Source organism: Callorhinus ursinus, unplaced genomic scaffold (genome assembly GCF_003265705.2).
Source record: "Callorhinus ursinus isolate GAN/ISIS: 27379988/994484 unplaced genomic scaffold, GSC_fseal_2.0 scaffold2, whole genome shotgun sequence".
NCBI lineage: Eukaryota > Metazoa > Chordata > Mammalia > Carnivora > Otariidae > Callorhinus > Callorhinus ursinus.
Genome location: NW_027397064.1, coordinates 15,073,499 through 15,092,456, shown reverse-complemented (window position 1 = coordinate 15,092,456; position 18,958 = coordinate 15,073,499). Strand labels below are relative to the sequence as shown.

Sequence of the window (18,958 nt, the reverse complement as noted above, 5' to 3'; positions counted from 1 at the left end):
TTGAGGGCACTGCAGTGAGAGCCTGGCTTTACTCATGCAATGGCCAAAACCCCAGAAGTTCCCTCACATTCCCCTAGACTCTGGGATTGATCTAAATAGCACTCTGTCATGGTCAATTCCCCTTGTCTAACTTCAAGTTTATTATAAAACTGATGAGCAATCAGATGTCAAAGTGCTGGAAAAAGCTTTAAAAATTATCCCAATACAAATACAGTCATCAGTGTGACCTTACTGCTCTCTCTCAGTAAACTCTTCCACTAAGATATTGAAATGAGTATGGAAGAGGTCTCGTTTCTAAGAACATTCTTTGCTTAAATTTGGAAACCACCTTCCTAGCTGTGAGAACTCTAAGGATTTCATCATTATGACTTTTTTTCCGGAATCAAAACTGCCTTCCCTACTCACCCCTGAAGCCACTTCAATAAAAACTCTTCCTAGTGGGCACTCAGAGGAAGTCATTTGTTTGATGTATATATTTAATTTTGCATACATTTTTGCACCTCATCTGCAAATCCCACTTTCTATATTTATCTTGAGGTCCTCTAAGGACCTGCTGATTCCTTCCGTGCAAAAAGAACCCATGGACCCAAAGGAGGGTTTTTTTTGTTTTGTTTTTGTGGTGTTTTTTTTTTTTTTTTTAACAGAGGTAAATAGGAAATAGAAATCAAGGTCAAGGTCAGGGTTTAATATCATCTTATTGCTTTTAAACCTGAACTTTATAGTCAAAGCAAAATACTGGGCTGATTTTCTTTCCTCCTTGATGACTTCATTGCTGGATTGGATATATAACATCTTTGCTTTGAAAGAATGAATGCATTAAAGCAAATTTTCTCTAAATCATTTTTCAAGATTTCCTGTTACTTCATCTATAGCTGCTTTCCATTAATAATTCCTCAGTACAAAGCATCTAGACACACAGACACCATAATTAGGGGGGATTTCAATTACCTATGTGAGGAGGCAGGTAATTGACAATCTAATTAGTCTCATTTCAATTACCATTTTTCTCTTCATTAGAGCAGTTAGTTAGAGAGTGGTGAAGGTTTGTAAAACATTCCAAGACCACAGCATTTTCAAGCTAGATTTACTAAAGATTAAGGCTGGACCTTTCCAAGACCAAGGGAGCATAAGCAATAGAAAGGCAGTGTCCAAGACAGCTGCTGTGTGCAAGAACCAGACAAGCATATTGGAAGCTCATCAAGCAAGAATGTGATTCAAAGCCCTGGGGTAGAAGCTGTCAAGTGATTCAGATAGGACTCATTCATTGTCCAAAGGAGAAGTTATTTGAAACGTGCATTATTTAGTGAATTAATAATCATTGTCATGTTGGGAGTGCTTGCTCTGGATCAAACATGCAGTATTCTCTCACTTTCATGCAGACATCAACCCTCTGGGGTTAATATAATCATTCCCATTTTATAGATGAGAAAATTGAATGGTAGAGATCATGCAAGTTTCTGCATCCAGACAAATTAGTATTAATCTTAGATCTCATGCTCTGAAATATTTCATTCATTTCCTGACCCATAGAGGACAACTTGGCTTTGGATTTCAACAGACCTGAGGGCATATCCCAGACCCTCCACTTACCCACCAACTGTCTTCCCCAAAACTTTAAGTTCCTTTTCACTATCCTGAATAATTTTTTTTTAAAGCAAGTGGGTATATATGTATATACAAATATAAAACTAACCACACATACATATAGAAAATTATGTATTTCACCAAAAAAAACCCCACCAAAACACAAAACTTCCTACGGATTTCGGGCAATCATGATGCATCTATGTAGGCTTATTGATTGAAACAAATATGTCACTCTGGTGCTGGATGCTGATAGTGGAGCAGGTTGTACATGTGTGGGGACAGGCGCTATCCAGGAAGTTCTATGCTTTCAACTTAATTTTGCTGCAAAACTAAAGCTTTTCTAAAAAATAGTCTATTAGAAAGAAATGAAAACCTCAAGGTTAATGGTGATAGGGAACTTCTTAGAAGAAATTCCAAGATTAATCCAAGCCAATACCATCTCTTTTCTGAACTTCTCAGTTGGATGCATCATGCTCCCAAAAGGGGCAGGTACCACCTGTCACACCCGGCATGCTGGCCAGCTTCTCTGTGCTTTCTGGCTCTTCCTCCGCTTCCCACCAGGACTTGCCTGCATCTTCCAAGACAACTTAGAGTTTTATGTTATCATTTTTGTTTTAAAAGACTACTTGACATGTAACAAAGCTAATTAACTTTTATGCAGTGCAGATAGCTGTCAGGAGCACACTAGTTTATTTCTAGGAAATATTAATGTTTTATATATCCAAAGGCCATCAAGACTGTTGACCATAGATTATATAAGAAGACAGTCTTAAAAATAGGAAGACCAAGTCACAAAGTTTCTGGACCAGCGCCTTTCAATAGAAATATAATGCAACCATATACATAAATTTATATTTTCTAATAGTTGTATTAGAAAAAGGGAAAGGGTAAAATTAATTCAAAAATCTTTTTTATTTAACCCCGTGTATTCAAAATATTATCATTTTAATGTGTGATCAATATAAACCCTGTTATTGAGGTATTTTACATTCTCTTTCTTTGGACCAAGTCTGAAGTTTGGTGGGTATTTTTCAACGTCAGCATGTCTCAGTTTGGAGCAGCCACACTTCCAGAGCTCAATGGCCAGCTGAGACTGACGCCTACATATTCGATAGCATAGGTCTAGAGGTCCCATGATTTCTTTTCTTTCTTTTTCTACTTTTTTCAAGTAGGCTCCACCCCCAATGTGGGGCTTGAACTCCCAACCCCGAGATCAAGAGTCACATACTTTCCCGAATGAGCCAGCCAGGTGCCCCCCCCATGACATCTTATTGATCCCCCAGTCAGCCACAGCCACTGGGAGGTTTGTTCTCCATCCCCAGGAGTCGGTAAGCTCCTCTGACATGGGGCAGTGTTCCAGCTCTGGTGCAGGTAAGGCGGTGAAAAAGGGGGAGCACCTCTATCAAGCTGAGTTGCCTTTACGACACGTTGTCATGTTCCCCTTGATCCTCACAGCAACCTCACATTTTATAATTCCCATTTCACAGTTTCAGTTTCCACTGATTATTAATGGGTTCAAATACCATGTGCTAGCTTTGCGATTTTTGAAGAATTACTTAACCTCTCTGAGACTCTATTTCCGTGCCTGTATAATAAAGATAATAATCCCAGCACGGAAGCAGATTGTGAGGGTTAGAGAGATTGTATATACAGTACCACAGAATAAATGCTCCAGAAGGGTAGTAAATATCCGAACTGTGCAGACTCCAAGTCACATATTCTTTGCCCTAGATCATGCTATGTGCAAGAGCAGGTGGGTCTGGAAGATTTCACAAAAAAAGACAAAAGAAACTCAGGATCTGGCAGAGCCACTTCTCATCCAGATGATTCTTGGATGCTTAACCATTGTTTTCTGAAACTCCTTGGTGCTCAACCTTTCTACCTAGTTCCTGACCTAACTTTTTAAATTCTCTGGCTTGGGAGGCTTGGATGATGAAATATGTTCGTGTTGGAGGACTCTCATTTTGATATTGAACTTGATGCATCTGGCTAGCTCAGCTCTGTAAGTGTTTAATTTCTCCTTCATTGACTGGACCACTAGACACCAGAACTTTCACTAAAAACCTAGAGACGCGGCATCTGCCCAATCCCACTGAAACTGCCACTAGGAATCAAAACTCTCTGGGGCATTGATCAGCCCAGAATAAAGAGTTAACAGAATAAAACAGGATGGGTAAAAAAAATACTCTGTGGACTTGAAATATTACCTGCACACACAATATTACCTCATGTGGGCACCTGCGTACTTTGACTACACAGGAGTCTTGTGCCAATGTAATAAAAACACTGTCCCTAGGCTTGACTCCTTTGGATTTCACCAGGAAAAAAAGAAAACAAGTCAAAAGCTAAAAAACACTATACCCTGGGTATTTATTTGTGTACATATTTCATGCACTTCAACTTCTGAATGTTTGACAGTGTTTTTGTTACTTTCACAAGCAGGAAAAGAAGCTGGAATAAAGTGGATTTTGAACCTTTTTATTTGTAATTCCAAAACACCATCCTGTTTGTCACAACAGACTCATCAGTGGGTATCAGTGGAATGTGGGTTACCATGGGTAGCTGGATGAGAAGAGCATTTCAATACTGGGGAAGCTATTAGAAGAAGTAAGGGCATAATAAAGTCAAGGTTTAAAGTAGGCAAGATTAGGGTTAAGAAACACATAGTGCATATAGGATGTCAGAAATCCAGGTACTCAAGATGAAGGTTAAATAATATTTAGCCTCTCCGATGAACTTCAATCAGTTTTGTCTTTTTTTTATTGCTACTGTTGCTTTTTAGATGCTCTAAATTTTTCTCAATAGACTCTACCCATAAGAAGCATAATCATTCTTCACCAGGTGGTTCTTTGAATGGCAGTGTAGATCAGAAGTTGTTCACCTTCCCTAGGACCCCTGAGGACTGTTATTTCTATTCATGTATTTTCAAGGCCCTGATGATTCTGAATAATAATCCCAGGGTTCAGATAACCAGAGATTTCTGACCACCTTCTGGACTGAGACAGAAGTCACTTGCTGTCTCCATGTGGAGGTTTGAAGTTGGCTAAGATCAAGCTGTGACCTTGGCTATACATTTCCAGAACTTTCAAAGGAGCAGCATGGATCTTCCACCACTGACCATGGCTCAAACTAAGACCATCTACTGCTCAACTAGTATAGTTCCCTTCTCAAGTGCAGTCCTGGAACTCTTACCTAGTAGGTGTGAGATTTCCAATGTGCTCTTTAGAATACGCTGTATATTATTTTTTTTTTAAATGTGATTGAGCGGGAGACTTTCTTCCCTTTAGAAATACTTCAAAAGGGAAAGAACAAAAAGAACAAATCCATCCCCACCAACAAAAAGACAATGTTCAGTTAACCTTTTTTCCTTCAAATGCCCATGGTTTCTTTGGTTCATCAACTGTCATAAATTTGCTCCCTCCCAGCACAAAAGCTTGCTTTGAGGTTCAGAGGTTGAGTTTTATCTGCCCCCAGGGATACAGGGTTGCTCTCCCCTGCATCAGAGGGCTCTGGAGTACTGTTGTTGGCCTCTTTTTGAGATGGGCTTGGTTTTCTAATGAATGAGTTGTGAAATGAGTCCCAAGGCTCTCCAGGAGACAAGAGGCTGCCTTGTCTTACCAAGGTTGACAGCATCTGTCTATTGCACATCAAAGCAAAACCAACACCTAAGCAAATCAATCCATCCCTAGAACTTCTGTAAAACATTAACTCCCCAAAGCAAGGGAAAGAACAGGACGGTGGTGTGACTCACACTTTAGGTAAAGAAAAACAGTGCTCAGTTTGCATCCTGTTAAAATTATTTTCAGGTGGTGAATTCTTTCTATTGTTTGTTGTAACCAGATCATTGGCTAAGACCAACTTTTGGTTAAGTTAAGCATTCAACATTTCAAAGGCACTCTCAGAATGGACTATGTTTAGAAAAAAATAAGTAAATATATGTAGTTTTCTAGGTAGAATTCTGTACCATCAGGTGTCCTATTGCCAGGGGATTTATATACTCTAGTATTTGTTTTTTAATTCAATTGTAACCAGTCTATCAGACTATAGAAATAAGGATGGGGAAAATCATATTGGGAATATAAACAGAAGAAAACCTCTTAAAAGTTCAAGCTCATTTTGCACAGATTTCTGTTATTAAAGGTCATGGAAAATAGGGGCCCTGGCTAGCTCAGTCAGGAGAGCATGCAACTCTTGATCTCGGGGTTATAAGTTTGAACCCCCCGTTGAGGGTAGCGATTACTTAAAAGTTATGGAAAATAGAAAGAAAAACAGGCAAATCATGAAGAAAAGGTAACGGCTACTCACTTGTTATTTCCCATGGGGACTAGAAGATATTTGAAACTTGCAAAGTTGGGATGCTTTAACTTGGGCTGCAATCTCCTATTGCAAGCTGTCATTAACAGACCAGATTCACCGAGCTCAACACTTAACATGTGTTTAATATTTCCCAATCAAATACATTTGGGCTGCAGTCATAGCTGTCAACTATAAAATAGATTAGATTGCTCTGTTTTGATAGCTGAAATAACAGGAACAAAACAAGAACAATCAATACAGTGATTTTGGTCATTTGATTAACCATGTGACTTCTTGATTGTTCAGCTATTGCCAATTACCCCGGCTGAAAGAAGACTGAAATCCCCAGAGAATGGTTGCTTCGAAATTCTCATGCAGGGCCAGTTCAATTTTTTTCTGTACCTGCTTCTGTAAACTATAACGTATACAGTGCCATTTGCCATTTCTGGGAACATACGGAGGATGTCCTTTCATTTAGCTTTCGAACAAAATTTTTCAGAGCTTGCCCAGGGCTTTATCCAGTTTCTTCTTCATTACACAGAAAAATTTCTATTAGTAGGATAAAGATGATTAAAAAATACCTGTGCTTTTCCCTATTTCCCCGTTTTTTGAATAATAAGCATCTGCATTATTATTTTTCTGTTTTCTATGTTTCAAGCATCTTGCTTCAAGGCCCCTTTGTAAACTTGGCGTATGGCTAGCTCTTCTGCTAGATCATAGGTGTTAGGGGAGCCAGGCCATTTCTCACACATCTCCTATTGATCATAGAGACACAACACCTTGAACTCAGAGGGCAGTCCAATTTTTGTTGGATGATTGGATGGATTTTCAACCTGGACTGATTTTCACCAGAGAATTCCAACTAATTTAAAAAGTAAGAATGATGGTGTTTGGCTAATTGAATAACTGTAGGATTATCTGGGATGAATAGCTCTCCCTAAATGAAATGACACCAGAGACCTCTCATTTCCCATCAGAATAGAGAGTAAGACATCAAAGTACTCCAAACCATCATGGCTTATTACATTTTATATGAGAGGATAACTTGGGTACTTTTCCTCAGTGATTGGGTCCATAAACTAGTCTCTACTTCAGGACACCTTTTAATCAGGGAAAAGAATTATTCTTAGAAGACTGACTCTGTCTCATTTTAAACAATGTAAAAATATTCAGGTGACTACAGCAGAAACAAACCTCCATGATTATATTATGCACAATCAATTGTATAAACTACTAGGTTATCAAAGAAAAGAATACCAAGTAAAGTCCCGTAAATATACAGCTGCTTGTGTTGATTAGGAATTCGCCAGCTCCATTTTCTTATAAACTTTTATCGATGATTCTGCCTTGTAGTACCTGCATCTGATACAAGTGGTTACAAACATTTTGGAATCTTGACATTATAATATGTATGACGTTTACCTGTCAAGCTAGAACTTTAGCATATTAAAGACTCTGAAAATTCCTGCAGTTAAAAAGAACTCTTTTTCTTGGTAAGAGTCCCCCAGTATATTCAATCTACAAAACTTTTGTTTATGTTATTGCATTAAAAAAAAGAGCAGTTATGAAGTACCAGTCTATATAGATTTTGTGTAATGCCTACTCTATACCAAGCCCTGTGCTCTGTGCTGGTGATGTGGGATTGCATAAAATTGGCAAGGTTCCTATATTCATGGGTCTTATACTCCAGCAAGGAGAGATGGGCAATAAAAGCACAAGCAGTCATTTCAAGGAGGTGTTCGGTGGTACATAGTGAAATGAAGAGTGAAGGGAAATTGGGGCAGTGAGAACAACATCTGCCTTCTAAGGCCATTTCTAAATGGCTTCTTTTGGGGCGCCTGGGTGGCTCAGTCCGTTAATCCAATTCTTGATTTCAGCTCAGGTCATGCTCTCCGGGTCATGAGATCCATCCCCTTGTTGGGCTCCACGCTCAGCGTGACAACTGCTTGAGATTCTCTCTCCTCCTTCCCTCTGCCCCTCCCCCTGCTTGCTCTCTGTCTCTCTCTTGAAATAAATACATAAAATCTTAAAAAAAAAAAAAAAGAAAGAAAGAAATGGCCTCTCTTACAAAGCCATCTGTCGAATGGAACAGATTTTGAGATGGAACAGACTGCCTCACAACGTAACTTCAACAAAAAAGTGCATCCATAGCCTGAAATAAAAAGAAATGAGCTATCATGGCACTACAGGATATGTAGGCACCTTTAAAACATATTGCTTAGGGGCGCCTGGGTGGCTCAGTCAGTTAAGCGTCAGCCTTCAGCTCAGATCATGATCTCAGAGTCCTGGAATCAAGCCCCACATTGGGCTCCCTGCTCAGTGGGGAGCCTGCTTCTCCCTCTGCCTCTGCCCCTCCCCCTGCACTCTCTCTCAAATAAATAAAATCTTAAAAAAAAAAAATATTGTTTAGTGAAAGATGCCTGTCTGTAAAGGCAATGTACTGTATAATTCCAGCTAGATTACATTCTGGAAAAGGTAAAAATTGATCAGTCATTACCAGAAGTTTGGGGGAGGGAGAGAAGGATGAAGACGTGGAGCACAGATGATTGTTAAGGTAATGAAGTATTCTGTATGATACGATAATGGTGGATACATACACACCATTGCACATTGGTCAAAACCACAGAACCTTCTGTACAACAAGAAGAGTCAACCCTAATGTAAATTATGGAGTCTACTTAATAACGATGTCTTGATATTGATTTGCTGATGCTAACAGATGTACCACAGTAATGCAGGATGTTAACAACAGCAGAAATTGTGAACAGGAGAGAAAGGAGATCCATGGGAACTCTCTGTACTATTGCCTCAATTTCCCATAAATTTCAAGGTTCTCTTTAAAAAATGCTCCTTGGACACCTGGCTGGCTCAGTCAGTAAAGCATGCAATTTCCAATGTCAGGGTAGTGAGTTCAAGCCCTATGTTGGGCATAGAGCTTACTTTGAGTAATTAATTAATTAATTAAAAAATAAAAAATAGGGGGCCTGACTGGCTCAGTAGGAAGGGCATGTGACTCTTGATCTCAGGGTCATGAGTTCGAGCCCCACACTGGGTGTAGAGATTACTTAAATAAATATTTTTTAAAATTAATTAAAAAATTAAAAAGTGTTCCTGATATATCTTTTAAAATAAAGTATAACCATGGCTGCAAATCCCTGTGGTTCAATGGAGGATAGAGTGTATTCTGTATGAAGGAACCCAACAATGTCATGAACCCCGTGTTCTAAGTTTGAGAGGAGTGCTCTAAGTTGAGTTTCCTGAAGTCTGCCCCCTTCCCAAAAGCTTTAGGTAAAATGGCTGTCGTCTTCCTTCTACCTCTCCAAATGCTTTAAGTTTTAGCTGAAGTCCCTCATGTGTTACATCATTTAAGACTCACACAGGCTTAGCAGGTAACTACCCTGATATTTAAGGCCAGTTTACAAACTCTTTTATAGATGTCCCTGATGCATCTCCTGGCAGGGTCAGCAAGATATTCTGTAAAGGACCAAATGCTACATGTTTAGGGCTAGAGAACCACATATGTTCTCTGCCACATGACTCTATTTTTTAGCAACCCTTTAAAGATGTTTAAAAAAAAAAAATCATTCTTAGTCCAAAGATAGCATCTGGACTAGATGTGGCCCATGGGCACAGTTTGATAACCACCAACTCGATTATTCTAGAACAACCTTTGTGACAGGCAGTTTTCTAAGAATGAGGTTTAATTAGACAAAGATTCAAAGCTCATACACAGTCACACCAGGTTACTGACACGCACACACACAGACACACACATTTACCCACACACACCTGCCATCAAAGAATTTAATGTGAAGAAACAGATGGCACAGAGGTCTCAGCCCTGCCTGTACATTAGAATCATCTGAGAAGCTCTTTAAAAATATCCATGCTCAGGCCCCAGTACAAACTAACTGAATCGGAATGTCTGGATGAGAGCCCGGGCATCTGTGTTTTTTAAAGCTCTCCAGGTGATTCTATTTTGCAGCTTAGTTAAGAACGAATGTTTTAGGGCTGTGATTGTCAAATAAGACCTTGCTTAAGAATCACCTGGGGCTTGTTAAAACTCAGTTTGATGCCCCACCCCCAGTTTCTGATTCAGTAAGTCTGAGGTGGGTCCTAGAGTTTGTGTGTTTTTTTGTTTTTTTAAGATTTTATTTATTTATTTGACAGAGAGAGACACAGAGAGAGAGGGAACACAAGCAGGGGGAGCAGGAGAGGGAGAGGCAGGCTTCCCGTGGAGCAGGGAGCCCGATGCGGGGTTCAATCCCAGGACTCTGGGATCACGACCTGAGCCGAAGGCAGACGGTTAACGACTGAGCCACCCAGGCGCCCCATAGAGTTTGTGTTTTCTAACAAGTTTCCAAGTGATGCTGATGTTGCTGGTCTGGGGACCACACTTTGAGAACCACTGTCATGGAAAATGGCAAAGGGATCAGGTGAGAGATTTCCTCTTTTTTCCAGGTGGAATTTTTTGGTTAGTTCCTTTAGCTGGTAAGTTAGTTGGTATTTTGTTTTGTTTTGTTTTGTTTCTGGGACTTTAGATGTTTCTGGGACTCAAGTAAAAGGAAGTTAAGAGAGCAACCTGAAGGCAGGGACAATATGAAGGCATAGAATAAGTTCTTAACAAATATTTGTTTAATTTAGGAAAAGGCAAGGGCTGACAGGAACAGGGGAGGTAAATGGCTTTGTTCTCTCCGTGGAGAAAGAAGAAATCCTGAGTAAATAGCAAAGACATTTCAGAGACTGCCTTGAACACATTTACCAATCACATAGAGAATGCCTATGTTGAAGGAAACCTACCAAAGCTGACAATAGCAGTTGAAAGATTTAACTGATTATATACTGTGGGCCCAGTATTCTGGGGAGTTCATTCGAAAGAGAAAATACACCGATAGTCAAGAAAGTCATTGCCATGAAAACCGGGAAAAGTGCATTCTCTGTTAAAGTATTCAGGTATGAATCAGAGAGGGAAACAAACCATAAAAGACTCTTAATCATAGAAAACAAACTGAGGGTTGCTGCGGGGAGGGGGTAACTGGATGACGGACAGTAAGGAGGGCACTTGATGTAATGAGCACTGGGTGTTACAGAAGACTGATGAATCACTGACCTCTACCTCTGAAACTAACAATACGTTATATGTTAATTAATTAAATTTAAATAAAAATAAAATAGGTATGAGAGTCTGACCTGCACATGTAGACTTTATTTAATAAGGAGAGAATCTCAGAAATGCTACATGGTTTCAAATATCCCCTCTCATCATCCACCCATAAGAGAACCTGATAAAAGCTTTTACTCCAAATGCAGTCCCTGAGCCAGCTGCATTGCTACCAGGGTTAGAAACAGGGCCCCATTATGACATCAGTGGACCATCGGTGCTTTTGTCTTCACAGTCCCTCTCAATAAAGAAAAGTGAAAAGTGTATTTTTATGATTATGCCAATATAAATTCAGATATATTAATATTATACTTAAAACCTTTTTCTTCAACCTAAACATTCAACTTTTTTCCTTCAGATTTTAAAAGAAATGAAGGCTTGGGCCCTGAAGAGAGTATCTAATGGCCAAGTTGGCCCTAGTGAGAAACACAGAATCTTAAGCTCCACCCTAGAGTTACCAAATCAGAATCCACATTTTAACAAGATCTCCAAGTGACTTAAATGCACAATGGAGTTTGAGAAGCCCTGTGTACAAAGTTCTGACGTTTTCATACTTTCTGAATCCTGAAACTAAGCTACCATATTCTCTGTGCTACGTATCAGCTGTGTGCTTCCAGAATCCCCACTGGCCTTGGGGCTGTGCTGTCTAAAATTACCCAGAGCTCTCCATCTGGGTGGACACAGAGGATGTAAGGGGGCTTATATAAGGGTTCATCCTTTAAAATCCCTGAGCAGCTGCAGAGGTATGGGATTCTAGCAGACACTCAATATTCTAATTGCCTAGAATATTTCACAGAAACTAAGTGGAATCCTGATAATCATTTTCTGATAGTACTGGTGATTAGGGACATTACTGTGTGTAATGCTGGTAATTACAGAGGAGTATGAGTTGAGGTACCCATTCCTCCCTGACCATAGAATGAACTGGCCCATTCCTCCCTGACCATAGAATGAACTGGAGTTACATAACACATCTCAACATTTGCACTCTATTTTTCCAGTAACATTTATGAACACAAGAAAAAAACCGGTATTCTGTGTTGAAATAGAGCTTCACATCTAAGAGAACAAAATAGCAACTCCAAGTACGGAATTTGTTACCAGTGTCTGAGACCACTATCCTCAAGTTTCTCTATCTCAATGATTCTCAGACCCTATAAGTAGTAAAAAATAATTAAAAATTTTAAAGATTAAAAAATAAACAGAAATCGACTCAAAATGGGTCATAGACCTAAATGTAAAACACAGAACTATAAAACTTGTAGAAAATAGAATTGAGGTGACTCTAGGTGACTTTGGATATGATGGTGATTTTTTAGATATAACACCAAAAACATGTGCCATGAAAGAGAAAATTGAGAAATTGGACTTCATTAAAATTTACAACTTCCACTCTGCAAGAGACACTTGAAAGAATGAAAAGACAAGTCACAGATTGAGAGGAAACATTTGAAAAGTATTTACCTGTTCAAGGACTACTGTCTGCAATACAAAAAGAAGTCTTAAAACTCAACAACGAACAGAAAATAAACAACCTAATTTAAAAATGAACAAAAGATCTGAACAGACAGCTAACTGAAGAAGATATACAGAGGTGCCTGGGTGTCTCAGTTGATTGAGCATCTGAGTCTTGGTTTCGGCTCAGGTCATGATCTCATGGGTCATGAGAATGAGCCCTGCCTGGGGCTCTGCACTCAGTGGAGAGTCTGCTTGAAAATTCTCTCCCTCTGCCTCTCCCTCCCTTGGACTCTCTGTCTCTCAAATAAATAAATAAATCTTTAAAAAGAAGAAGATATACAGATAGTAAATAAGCAGACGAAAAGATGTTCAACATCTCGTGTCACTAAGAAATTACAAATTAGAACAAAATACTACTACATAGTTATTAGAATGACAGATCCAAAACACTGGCAACATCACATGCTGACTAGGGGTAGAGCAAGGGAAACTGTCAGCCATTCGTGATGGAAATGCAAAATGGCACATCCACTTTGGAAGACAGTTTGGTGGTCTCTTACAAAGCTAAACACAGTCTTACCATTCAATCCACTAATAACACCCCTAGGTGTTTATTCCAGTGAGTTGAAAACTTATGTCCACGCAAAAACTTGCACATGACTGTTCATAGCTGTTTTACTCATAATTGCCAAAAGTTAGAAGCAATCAAGATGTCCCCCAATAGGCACATGGATAAACTATAGTATGTCTGTAAAATGCAACATTATTCAACACTAGAAAGAAATGAGCTACCAAGCTACACAAAGACATTGAGGAATCTTCGATGCATATTACTAAGTGAGTTAAGCCAATCTGAAAAGATCACATGCTATATGATTCCAACTATATGACATTCCAGAAAAGGCAAAACTATGGAGACAGTAAAAGATCAGTGGATGCCAAGGATTTAAAGGGAGGATGGGAAAGTTGAATAGGTGGAAAACGGAATTTTTAGAGCAGTTAAACCATTCCCTACGATACGGTAGTGGTGGGTGCATTTGCATCCACCATGACAACTGACATTATTCATTTGTCAAAATCCTTAGAACTATACAACACAATGAGTGAACCCCAACGTAAACTACAGACTTTCATTAATAAAATGTATTGGTATCAGTTCATCAGCTGTGACAAATATACCACACCAAGGCTAATAATAGGGGACGATGTTAACAAAAGGGGATGTTAATAACAGGGGAAACTGTGCAGGAGGAGGGAGATATGGGAACTCTGTGCTTTCTGCTCAACTTTCTATAAACCTGAAACGGCTCGAAAAAAATCAAGTCTAGTCATTAAAAAAATAAAACAGCCTTGCTCTACATGACAATGGAAGCCTCAGAATCTTCCCCCACTAATTCCTCCCAGAAGCTATTACTCCATACAGGCTGCTGAACTCATCAAACTTTTTATAGCACAACAAAGTGAAAAAGACCTTAACTGAGTCCCAGAGTTCATTCTTGACAGTCGCTGGACCTGACCCACATACACAGCTATTGTGCAAGAATACCTGCATGAATGCAGCAAGAAATCATAGCCACTACCTACAAGGAAATAGATCAACTATTTGATGTTATTTTATTTAATCTTCCCAATAATCTGTGACATGGATTATAATATAATCCTCCTACAGAAAATTAAGGAAAAAAAAAAACCTCAGAGAGAGAATGTGATTTCCTCAAAGTTACAAAGCAAATTTTTGAGAGAGTCAAGTTTCAAACTGACCTACTGTATGTCTATACTTGCGCTTTTCCTCTTATGCAAAAACTTTTTCCTCAATTCAGTGGGAATTCCCTTTAGTTCTAACCCCAGGGATTTTTGTGTATGTTATTTCACATTGGCACAATCTACTGAAAACATTCTTCTGGCAAAATATTAATGTGTGTCCTCCAAAAATGTGTGTGTGTGTGTTTGTCTGGGTTTTTTGTTTGTTTGTTTGTTTGTTTTTGTTTTTATTTTACTCTAAACTTTTATTTCCTCCAAAAATTTATATTCTCATCCTTACTGGCCTGTGTGTTGGTCATACATCTGAATGCCAATTTGGCAACTTTCAAACATGCCCCTGCTCCAATCAAACAGAACCCGGATCTTGTTATTTTAGGGCCTGGGCAGCAACAGGCCACAGCTATCATGGGAGAAAGGTATGGTCAGGTTAAAACAAGTTAAAGTTCTCTGTTGGAGGTCCAAAACAGTAGCATACTTTCAAGGAAAGAGGGGAATAAAGGAAGCAGTAATATCCAGGAGATAAGCAAAAAAATTAGGAATCAAGAGATCCACCTGCAGCATGAGATGAACAACCCAGGAATAAATAGAAATCCTGTTAGATAAAGCCAGAATTCAAACCAGCCAGGAGATAAACTGAGCTGGTGGGAGCTACCAAGCTATGCTGCCTCATCTCTGGAACTTTCATACGCTTCCGGGGAAGAGCCAATTTACAGACTGAAATATGTGAGACTCACGTGGCTGGAATGCACACATGGAGAGAAAATGAGTCCCTGTGATATTCTTTTCTTTTCCTAATAAGAAGAGCAATGACATTTCTAAGATGTCACTATATGCTAAGCACTGTGCTAGAGTATAGTACATCATCTCATCCAGTGGTCAGAGAAACCAAATGAAAACAACAGCATTATCTCCACTTTATAAATGAGAAAAGTGTTACCTCCAAAAGGCTGAACAACTTCCTAAGAGTATGAGCAAAGACTCAGAGGCAAATCCTTTTCATTCTGAAATCAGTCATCTCAGCCACTATAACATGCTGGCTTGCTACTAAATATTAGGTGGTGATAAGCTACTACTATCTTATAGGTTTTAAAGATATATTTCATTCATTCCAACCATGTTAACAGCCACAGTTGCAATGGGACAGGCCTTTTGGGGGGTGAAGCTTTAAGCCTGTAGAAAGCATTGCAGAATCGCAACCAAGCTAGTCAAGCCTACTATCATGCAACAGAGACCCCGTTTTGGCTGCCAGCCACTCTGGCAGCACCAGGAACCTCAACTTGTTCCCTTTTTGTGCCTCCAGCACAAGTACCTTGGCCAGACCTCAAGTGTTTAACAGATGTTTGAAAAAGGGATGATAAAGGTATACCATTCGCATTATAGTTAAAAGAATGAACTCAAGGTCCAACATACTTGCATTCAAATCCTAGCCCTCCTACCACTTTTCAATGCATGACCTTGGTCAAGTTACACAATCTCGGAGAGTCTTAAATTCCCTGTATGTAACATGGGCCATCATAATACCTACCTCATACTATCTGAATGATTAAAATGAGATTAGATATTTAAGGCATTAAACGCAGTGCCTTCTAACAGAAAGTAATGAATAGTAACTCCTCCTTCATCTTTTCTATATAACCCATTTGTTTGAAAGATTTAAAAAAAACACACAAAGAAAGAAGCAAACATTCCCATTAAATAGAGATCACAGTAGTTTTAACTTTAAAATATATACTCCTATGATTGATATTAACGTATTGTACTTAAGGTATTAATTTTGGAATATAGTAGATGATTTTCTCAATGAATGCTAAATTATTTAAATAGCAAAATAATCTTCTTTGCAAATTCGAATCCTTGTCTCACAAATCTGTTATCTGTTCATCCAGATTTGAATCATCAGCCCTCAGTTCTTCAGCTTGTGGCGTTTTAGAAAAGTCACAGCAAAACAGAGCTCTGATTCGTCGGTTTCACTTCACAGATAGGAGGGTGTACAGATAGAATCTATTAAGCCAGCAGGGCACCCATTAATGTTCCAGTGGCAGTAATTAATTCCGGATGGAAAAATAACTACAAATATTTCCCCAAAACTGAACCAGATGTTTTGGCAACTGGATGAAGGCACCAACCTGAAAAACTCCACATGCCACGGACAAAGGCTCTTCAGAAGCGGACCTGGTGTGAGCCGGAGGCTGCTCACGATCTCAGCCGGCCAGCAGCGGTAAATAACAGCAAAGAGTCTCCCTCCTGTGTAACTGCAGTCCCTCCCAGCAATACCAAGAAAGGATTGGAAGAATCGTCCACTTATTAAAAGCTCCTCTAATAATGAAGCCAAACGACTAACACGTTTGTATTTCCATGTGTGAGACACCATCAATTCACAGTGGGCAACTTAGTCATGCCTCATAGATCATCTTCCTAGGTAGCTTACACAGGATACGGGTTGCTCATTAATAAGCAGTCAAGATATTAATTATCACCATATTTAGTGGTCAGTTAATGAATTAAGACTTAAAATTCATTTCCACGGCTGGCCAAAGGTGACATGGGGGACACCTGAATAACCAGCATCCTTTTATTTTTTTTTTAATTTTTATCTTTTAGGTTGTTGCTTTCCACCCCCACACCCCCCTCCCCCAGCTTGCTTCTCCTAAGATATCCACTGTGGCCCATTTCCCCGCATAGCACATCATTTCAATATTTTGACAGAATGTTTTCCAGTATGGCAGAGCTCACTCTAGTCATGGCATATGTATCTACCATGAAGTTGTCATGATATCCTGTCATGAAGTGAGATGAGAAAAGTTACTGGATCCATGGAGACTCAATAATGGTGGTGCCGGTTTCCATCAGCAGGGACAGCAGAGGAGGGTGAGAGCAGCCCTGAATCAGCTGGACTTGACTTCAGGGCAGCGCGCTTGAACGTCAGCAAAGCAGGAATAAGCTGCTCCCAGCCACAGGGTCCACACAGGACTGGGGAGTATAGCAGAATGACACCTGCTACCGCCTCCTTAGGCTGGTGAGTTTCATTCTGTCATTCTGTCAGTTGCTACCCTGGTACCTATCTTATTAGTGTTAATTTATCTCCAGTGCTAAGGAGGTTAACGACACTGTTATTTTCTCTGCTACTGAGCTTTACTGCATGTCTGCAGGATAATATTCCAAGTAACCTCATCAGAGGAAGGAATCACAGAGAGGACCTACCTGCACAATAAATAACCTTTAAAAATAATGTGTCCTTCCAAGAGAGGAAATAAAGTAATATAATGTTAATTGTGGAGACTATGGAGGAAAGGTTTTTCATCCATCAAAAGAGACAGCATAATGGTTGCACATTCCTTAAAACACAGTAAGATTCAAAATCCTACATAAAGAACTGAGGTATGTTTTCAGGCAGCTCCTATCAGTTCAAACTGAAAATCACTAAGGCAAGAGCTACAGACTTTTTCTGATTGGCCGTCCTGAATCTTCTTGCTTTATTTTCCTGTCAAACACTGCTTCGTAGACCTGAGCCTTCCAAGGTGGAGAAGCACAGGCAAGGGACAAATTATCTTAACTCCCTCAGTACCAGTAATCATGTATTCTAAATCAAAGGATTTCCTCAAGTGGCGATCAGCTAAATGACCCCACCTCCCCTCCACCCACCCTATACCCCTTACCCCCCATCTCATGGGTTGTATTGTGCCTGGTTGATCTGATAATAGCTAACTTCCTAAAATTCATGTCTGCAGAGTTGTCCCCAGAATTATAAACACAATTTGGAATGTTAATTTAAAATTATCATCTGAAATAACCAGAAAGACAGGTTGGGGTGCTCCGTGGCTTTGTGATTTGATGATTCTCTTTGAAAACTGTTCTCAATCACTTCTCGGCCTTTTGGCTAAGATCAAGTGCGAAAACTGTTCTCAAAATTCTTTGGGAGACAATCAATCCATTATTATGTAGACTTTTTTTTTTCCTTGTAAAATCCTGACCCCTTAACATTATGTTAAATTCCACCACTGACAGAAAAGAAAGAAAGAAAGAAAGAAAGAAAGAAAGAAAGAAAGAAAGAAAGAAAGAAAGAGAAAGAAAGAAAGAAAGAAAGAAATAGCCATCGTTCCTGAACTTTTGCCAACCAACAAATTCCCTGGTACTATGACAGCAAACAATTCCAAACACAAACTGCAATGAGATGTGAATAAAAATGTTAAATGACCTCTTTTAATATTCTCTCACTTGATGAACAGTGTTGGGCTGACTGAAACAATTGGTAAAAATGTTTTCATGTAGCCCTATGTCGCACTTCTATGGAGAGTAAGACTGGAAATTCACCCACTCCAAGCCAAGCCATTGCTGAGGTCAGATTCAACTCTAAGGTATCTGTTCTTTAGAAAGATCAGTTGGTTATGGGGGTCCTGGCTGGCTCAGTCAGAGGAACATGTGACTCTTGATCTTGGGGTCATGAGTTCAAGCCCCATGTTGGGTATAGAGACTACTTAAATAAAAGGAAACTTAAAAAAAAGAAAAAAGAAAAATCAGGTCCTTTTTTTCTTTTTCCTCGTACTTCTTCACTCTCTCTTGCCTTGCATCACCTGTACCCCTTCTCCTCTGGAGGTCCTTTCCCACAAAGAAACTGTAATCCGATCACCTCATGAGAACTTCAATATGCAGGAGAAGTTACTAGAAAACAAGAGAGATAAGCTGAACTGCTAATGC

General features: G+C 39.4%; 1 pseudogene; it reads left to right on the top strand.

Moving 5' to 3' along the window:
* Nucleotides 1-18,120: 18,120 nt before the first annotated feature.
* On the top strand, nucleotides 18,121-18,239 carry LOC112808110 (U2 spliceosomal RNA; annotated as a pseudogene).
* The last annotated feature ends 719 nt before the right edge of the window (nucleotides 18,240-18,958 follow it).